This window comes from Chelonoidis abingdonii, chromosome 24 (genome assembly GCF_003597395.2).
Source record: "Chelonoidis abingdonii isolate Lonesome George chromosome 24, CheloAbing_2.0, whole genome shotgun sequence".
Lineage (NCBI taxonomy): Eukaryota > Metazoa > Chordata > Testudines > Testudinidae > Chelonoidis > Chelonoidis abingdonii.
The window spans coordinates 23,794,318-23,802,510 of record NC_133792.1 but is presented as its reverse complement, the minus strand read 5'-3'; the positions used below and the strand labels follow the sequence as shown (position 1 = coordinate 23,802,510).

At 49.6% G+C, this 8,193-nt stretch overlaps 1 protein-coding gene across 4 annotated transcripts in view; it reads right to left on the bottom strand.

The window, feature by feature from the left end:
- The window catches only part of ADGRD2 (adhesion G protein-coupled receptor D2), a 76,990-nt gene extending 69,036 nt beyond the window's left edge, over nucleotides 1–7,954 (bottom strand). For 3 of the 4 annotated variants that reach the window (XM_032767718.2, XM_075060593.1, XM_075060594.1), the window contains exons 1-3: nucleotides 7,866–7,954; nucleotides 6,758–6,954; nucleotides 5,075–5,154 (exon numbers count right to left, since the gene is read on the bottom strand). The gene's annotated coding sequence lies outside the window, so the exon portion shown is untranslated. The other variant, XM_032767720.2, reaches the window with a different exon arrangement.
- Nucleotides 7,955–8,193: the final 239 nt, after the last annotated feature.

Genomic DNA, 8,193 nt, shown 5'->3' with positions numbered 1-8,193 from the left:
AAAGAGAGAGAATTGGTCATCTCTTTATGGAAACATCCCAAGCCTCCTCCTTGAGAAACCTTTCCCAGCATAAGGAACCAACACGCCCTTCCATTCACAAACCCCTCCTGCCACCAAAAACGCACACGTGGCCTAGCACATGAATCCAGTTAGTTCTGCTACGTGACGGGAATTTTTATTGCGCAGACACTAGAAGTGCTATGGCAATGGTGGAATTGGGATACATAACCTCCCCTAGGTAGATTCAGTGGGGCCAGAGCCAGGAATGAAACCGACAATTATTTAGCCTTTTTGCTCTGTGCTTGAAGCCTCCAGCTGTAGAACTCCTCCCTAGGAAGAAAATGGTGGTGCTAAAGGAGACTTCAATGCTCCCGAACCTCAAACCAGCAAGATACCTGTATTTTCCTACCAACTCAACGCCTTGGGCCTAGAGGTTTAAAGAATCTATTCTTGCCACCAACACTGACCTATAACCCAATATTAACTCTTTCACCACTCAAACGCACTGACACCTCGGTCGAACACCAGCTCCTGCTTGTTCCAGGATTTCTCATCACTGTAAATTGGTGCACAATTCCATTCCCTGTCTGGCTAAGGCGATTCTGGTCTGAACGGGTCCGGGGCAGAATATTCTGGGGTGGCAAGTGGGGGGAAGGGAATTGCTTTCCACAGGAGGGCGGGCTATGTGCATGGGTTCAGCAGCCTGGAGCTATAGTGATACAACACAATATGGAGACCTGCAGATGAATCTGGTTACAGTCTCACCCCAGGAGAATTTATAACCTCCTCACCCACGAGAGGAGCCAGACGCACATCAAGCTGCCACCAGAGCAAGAGACAAAGCACATGATGCAGCTGTATTCGTCAGCTGGTGCTTATGCTGAGACCCCTACTCCTGCAGGGATGGGACTTGGAGCCAATGCAAAGAGCGAAATGAAGGCAGATGGCGAATATACTGCGTTTATAAACGTTGCCGGATTTCGTTTATTCTTGGGGAGGTTTTTGCTGCACACAGGCGTTCCTGTCTACGCCGCATCTAGCTTTTGCACCCATCAACTTGCATAAGTTTTATAAAATAATTTACTTGAAATCAAAGCATGTGTTTTGAGAGAACGGGCTGATACTGTGAAGATAATTAGCCTGTTGAAACCTGACTTCGCACTAAGATGCACAACATAAGCGCGAAGCTCATAAAAAGGCTTGATTTAAAATGCGCCACTGGCCTGTTGTGGCGGAGCTACAAATAATCTCCCCCGGGTGCTACTTGGTGGTCGTGTTATTCCTGAAAGTTTAATCATTTATACGTTGTATTTGACTGGTAAAGACCCACAAGTGTGTTTGTTGCCTCATTTTGGGTAAATCCACCCCTCCCCCAACAAAAACAAAAACACACAAAAGAAAAACAATCCTCAAAGACTGAGGGACACAGTCCAGGGCAAACTCACTGCTATCCCATCAATAACCAGCCAGAGGCACTCTGGGGGGAATACATCCCACTCCCCAAGCCAAGGGCTCCTCAGCCCGCTGTATCCCATTTCAGGGTCTGATGGCTTGCCTTCTACCCAAGTTTCACTATCAGAAGCAAATACCCTACGGGTCACAGCCATCACGCTTAATCTGAACATCTGCGCTCTTCATTTTGACCACCATGTCAAGCATAAATGCAAATCAACTGAATATAACACCCGCACTTGCATTCAGCACGTAGGACACCGATTCGTGACAAACACAGACACCGTTGAAGCTTAGCCTGTCCGGACTGCGCAGCGCTGCCTATGCAGCCTCCTGCAAGGAGCTGATGCCCTGGCTGAATCCTGCCCCACAGTACCGCGGGAGGCCTAGCCTCCGTGCCAGCGGCGCTTTAGCTCAGCACACCCCGCTGTGACTCCGCAGCGTTCCAGGCGCGGGGGGCCCCGCGGAAAGTTGCCGGGCAATGGGCTCCGGCTTCCCCGAGCAGCCGGTGGAGGAGCGCGCTGGTTCGTCTCCGGGAGAGCTGCAGCCCCGGCCCCTCCCCCGCCCGGCCCGCGTGCAGCGCGGCCCGAGCCCGCGCTGCCATCCTCCGCGCCCGCCCCTACGTCCGGCGCGCGCCGGCTCCGGGCGCTGCTCTCCGCATGGCCTCCGCGGCGCCCGGCTGGAGGGGACGCTCCCTGCCCCGAGCCCGCGGCAGAGGCGGCTCCGGGCGGGCCCTTCACATGCAAATCGCAGCCTGGTGCGTGAGCGCCGCCCCCTCCCTTGGCGAGCTGCCTGCCTGCCTGCCGGCCGGCCGGGGAGGGGGCAGCCGGCCCTGCTCCAGCCCAGCCCAGCCCAGCCCAGGAACCTGCACTGGGCTCCCGGGAGCCAGCCCCCGCTCCGCGCCCCTCCTCGGGCCGGGCACTCACCTTCCTGCCCCCTGGGAGCCTCCAGCTGGAGCCCAGGTACTGGCGGAAGGAGCAAGAGCAGGATGAGACCCAGGCACAGGGGGGCTGGCCCCAGCAGGAGTGGGCACCAAGGCAGATAGCGAGGAGGGGGCTGCTCGCCTTCCACCCCAGCCCAGGGCCTGGGGGCTCACTGCTGGAGGAGGCTCCTGGGATGCTGGTAAGGGAGAGGGTTAGTGTTTCTCAAGGACCAGTCCCTAGACCAGCATCAGGTCCCTAGTCCTCCCTGAGAATTTAGGAAGGCGTGAAGCCAGGCCCTGGTATCAAAGAGGTTGAGAAACAATGCTAAATGTTTCTGAAAAACTAGCCTAGAGAGGCCTGTACCTCTCCCCAAGGCTGGGCTTGATAGGACATCCCACCAGGTAGCACCCACATGTCTAACCAGCTTTTCCCTTCTACATCCTACTAAAGACTTCCAGGCCTCCAGTGTTTTCACCCGACACCCAGCACCACAGAAGCAAACTAAACGCAGCCTTCACAGCCCAGGGGAGTTTCTCCAAATCTGTTTTTTACATTAGAGCAGAAGGACAAAATATCAGCTATTTAGTATTAATAGGGAAGCCTGGACAAGTCAATTTGAAGCCTTTTGGACAGCAACAGTAGAGGGACATGATTTGGCAAGAGCAGGTCTGAGAGCCCTTTTGACAAGATGCTCTAACAAAACTAGTTAAATTCTTTTTTAACAAGAAACAAAAGGAGAGAGAGAGATACAGATCCTGTTGCTAATGTACATCAACATATTCAGGGCTCTCTACCTAATACCTTACAAGCAGTTTGTGCCACCACAGACACTCATGAAAGAGGTGAGATCATTAAATTCAGGCATGTCATTACCTTAAACACTTGTTTTTTTTAATTAAAGCTGGGCTGTGACTGTGCTCCCAAAATACACAAGTTATTTAACTTCAGTTATAACAACCTATTAGCTTTTCACCACTCCATAATCAAATGAGTAAAACTGACATTAAATGCCTAGGGCCTTACAGATTAGAACAAGGCTTATAAAGGTTCCCACGTAGGACAACATGTGAAGTGCAGTTGTGATTTTCAAAGCCACGTTCCCACAATGGGGCCTGTAGCAGGGAGCCTGGAGGCAGGATTTTAAGACCAGAGTATCTGGGCCACCTCCACAGTGCCCCAGCATTCTTAGCCTTAAGGGAGAGGTTCTCTTTTGCTTAACACTCAATTCAGCTTTGCTACAGCAACACGCACATAGTTCCCACTCCTCCCCCGTAAGTGAATGCTTGAGTCAGGCCCTGGATTCATGGGCAACTGCCTTTTGTTCGTCAGGGCCTCCATCCCGGAATGAAGGCAATTATCAGACCCCAGTCTCTGTGCTAGTTGCAATAAATCTCTAGCAGAAGAATGGATCTGGGAGGCAGCTGCTTTGGCCTGCTTAGTCACTACTGCCAGTAGGTAAACTGACTGATGAGGAGATTCAGCATGAGCAGCGCTACACAAAGCATCAAAGGTCTTGGCGAGCAGCACAGCAGTTTTGGAGAAGGTCTCTGTGGCTTGCTTCAGCTTTGCTAGATCTGGAACCTGGTCCGCTATGAGGAGCAGGGGAGGTGGTCAGAGCCAAAACCAAAAAAAAAAAGTTCAGATTGCATCTTTCATCAAGTATTTAACTGAGTGCTTTCCTGCTTACAGTGAGGCCATTAGGACTTCCACAGCACTTCACTAGCTAGAGGACTTTGCAAAACCATTCAATAGTTCTAACACCCAACTCAGGAGGTAAGTGTCCCCTATATACCCAGGTGTAAAATAAGGTTAAACAAATTCTCCTAAAAGCACAGTGCTAGACACTGGTACAGCCAGAATTGAGATGCAGGTGTCCTGACTTTGTGCTTGCCTGGGTTGTGCTGCTTTCAACCCCTCATGAGATATGGCTATAGTACCTGCCCTTTACAGATGGGGAAAGTGGGGGGAGGAGGGAAGAAAAGCAGTCTTCACCAAGTACTGCCCCCACATCCAATCTCCACTCGCCTACATGAATTTACAGGGGTACAGTTTAAAGAACCCAAAACAAAGATGTGTAACAGAACAACACACAATGTTTCCTGAACACACTTGGCTCTTTGAAGACAGTTTAGCTGTGGAATCAGTTAACTCTTGGGCTGAAAATCTTTGAGTTGTGTGCCAACATGTTTCACTCTGGTGAGGATCAAAGAAAGATCCAATTACTTATGTTCAGAAGTTACATTTGCCTGAAGCATATTCTCAATATTCCTTGCAACTAGAAGGAAATCTGCAGCATGTAGTTGCAACTACAGGCAAGACCATCCAGCAATTTGAAGACCATCTCCAAATAGACCAGACAAGAGTAAGATGAGTAACTAAGAAGCATTACCTTTCAGACACTGCAAAGCAACTGTAGAGGCCTGTTTCCTAGCCACCTGGAGAGCATTCAAGTCACAGCTTAAAGTTTTATAACAGGAAACACGCTCTTGGAAACTCAGACTTGGAGGTTTTTCTGACATCTGTTTTTTGAGGGATTCAAATCCCCTCTATTAAAAAAAATATGAAATAAAGACTTACTAGCTAGTCTAGAAACCTGTTCTCACCTCTTCCCTGCTATTTAGCAATTTCCCCTGAATTCTGGGCTATTCTTGCTTATATGCCAAGAGGCATCTCCGCAGAGGCTGGGGAGCAGCAATCACCTGGAGTGTAAATTAGTGAAGCAGGCATGTGTCTTCCCATGAGGCAGGCTCCTCAACAAAGCAGCAACTCCACAGTGTGCCTTGGACACAACAAAAGAGGTACTGACAAGTGTCAGTGCCACACGAGTTCTCACCCAGAGAAGTTACCATGTGACTTCAGCAAACAACTCATCTTTTACTATGCCAACCGATGGGGATTATTCCGAGAACTGCACAGCCCCTGCCCTTGCCACATACACATGCACTCACCCAGAATATTTTGCATTTCTCCATAAAACACTGCAGAGAGCTTCCAACTGAAAGGAGCTGTCTTCGGACTTCCTCTGCCAGCTAAAAAGGAGAAAAGTTAAGCAAGCACAGAAAGCGTCTCTGGGGGACCAAGCAGTAGGCATCATTGTGAGTGAAAGCATGCACAGCTATACGGGGGATGGTGGGCACCGGCTCAGAGTCAAGGTCTTAGTCTGGTGAACTAGACACCCTGCTGTAGAGGCAGACCCACTGGTGAAGAGAACATGGGAAGCAATATCAGAGGCCTCAAATCCTACAGCCTGCCCTATCTCCTCACTTCATGGGGGCAGGGGGAGGGGGGAGGGAGAGGGAGAGAGAGAGAATAAATGTGAGCAGATTCCTCCATCCCCCCCAAGAGCAAAGTCAGCAAGGGGAGACTGCCCTGACTGATGCATCTGTAGGTTTGCCTTAAACTACACTTAGCATAGGTGAGCCCCAGTCTCTGCCACAGTAAGCACTGGATGGTCCCAGAAGTGTGCCCTTATCTACCACCCTGTAAGCCAGCTCTGCACATGAATTCTCCTCTCCCCAGTTCAAATGGAACACTGCAGTCCATTTCCCAGGCAGGGAGCAGCAGAATCCCTGCCAGCCATTCAAGGGACACCGGAGAAGAGGGACGAGTATCTACACAAATGATGAATCTAGGTGTAAACAGCAGTCAAGCCATCAGTACATCTTCTCTCATGAGGCAGTTATAAGTACAAGAGGCATTCTAAGGCACCCACTGCTTACTCAAAATGTTTGGTGACACCTGATGGTTTGCAGTTAGTAGTGGAATGATGGAGCCAACCCTGGGTTTGCTTCTATTTAAGTATTTTCAAGCCAGCTAAACATCTGATTACATGGGATCAATTAAAAAAGCTGATATTAGTTTTCGGAGGAATTATACCTTAGTAGCAAGAGTTCTTGATCGCACACCATCACCACAGCTTGCAAAGCTTTACACAGCTTCAGAGCACAGCTTCTCATTTAAAGGGAAGTGACATCTGTATGCTCAACACACTCAGCAAATATTTGCCAAATGAAGTAGAAAGCAGTGTTTGTAAATGAGATGCAGAGGTGAACACACTCCCTTGCTTTGTTGCATTAGGTCACTCTTTAACTTTACGAGCCAGTGAGCTGCAGTCTCCCCCAACCCAGTAGGGGGTGTTATTCTACTGCAGCATTTGTTTTTGCCACACCGCCCACTGCGCCAGGCTGACCTCCATTGCGTTTCCCCTCAAGTTTTGTTTGGAAGCTTTGCACAGGTAGCGAGAGTGTCTGACAAGTCTTCCCTCCGAGGGCATTTGAACCGCAACCCCTCCGACACACCCTGATACAGAGCACTTTGCTCGCCAGCTTTATTGCGGCAGCAGCTATTCTAGAATAGCCTTCACACCTGGAAAGTTACATTACCTGCTTTCCTGAAGACAAGTTCTGGCACTGCAGGTCCAGGAGTTCCTCTGTGTTCTTATCAATCTGCATAGCAATATAGCTCTCTGCCCCTCCAGTGACTGCCTCAGTCACAGTGTTTGGGAGGAACTGAAACCACAAACATTCCATCCTAGTGAAGTGTCATCGGATTGTCAGCATGGCCTATTTCACAAAGCATTCTGGGGGGGGACACCACAGAGCTAGGCTTATTCACTCCTGTGGAATCCATTGATGGATACTGAGGCAGGGGCTGTGGGGGTGGCTGGTTGCCAGGATGCAAGAGTAGGAATTGAAGCCTATATTTCCCTTAAGCTCAGTCACTTCCCTCCCATCCCCGTTGAAAGCCAGAAGAGGAGACAGATCAGCTCCTCAGGACCAAAATTCTCAGCCATTCCTGCTCCCCACCAGACCCCACTCTCAGCAGTCAAAGCCTCCAGAGCTGCCATCAACACAACTCTTACAATGCAGATATGCATTGGCAATCTGCCAATTAAAGTCTCCAGCACACTGAAAATTGAGAATTTGAGTACAGCATACACTGGATTTTAGATCTTGCTATGAGCAGGAATACTGGGCTAGTATTGTTAACATGGGCATTTAATTCCATTAAAAAAGCCCGTCATCTTCACTTGTGAGATCAATCCACTGCAGAGATTCCGCTTTGCCACAGAAAAAGGGTAGCTTGCAGCAGAGTTCAGCTCCAGCCAGCTAGAAGTTACACCAGGGCTGGTTTCTATTCCAGCTGAACCCCCAGGTCTGAGTACGCATGTCTGTCAGAGAAGCTTTCTAAGATGAGATCTCATCAGTATTCAAAGAGTGTTTGGCAAATATTTGGACTTGGACAGCCTTTTTTTTTCGGTAGTGTAGTGAACTGTTTGTAAAGCAGTACAATGCCCAGCTCCCAAGGAGGTTCCCACAATCCAGGGAGCAATTAGAAAGCATAGGAGGCTCTGAACTATCACCCATGGAAGGGGCTCTCATCAACCAGCCTCTCACAGACAGGGAGCAGTGTCAGCATCCCTGGAAGCAGCATTTTGATTGACAACTGGACAATCATCCCCACCTCCCCCAGGCAAAGGTTCAGCCTTACCTCAGTTCGTTCAAGATTGGCTTCCGGCCCCACAGCAACCATTAGCTGGCCAAGCCAGTTAGCAACAGCGATCATTGACTGCTCAATTTGCTCCTTGGATTCCAGGATCATGGATGTAATTTCACATTCACAACCCTGCAGAAGGGAGGCAAGAAGGCTGGCAGCACATGTTCAGTTGACTCTCTTTAGATTTCATTACAAGCATCTTTACAGTGCATACTTAGCACAGCGAGGCTTTTACAGGCAGACAGACACTAGATCAGTAGAGCCCCAGGTTTACATGCGTTTTATAGGCAGAGCCATTCTTGCAGGCTGCTTGTGTTGCCAG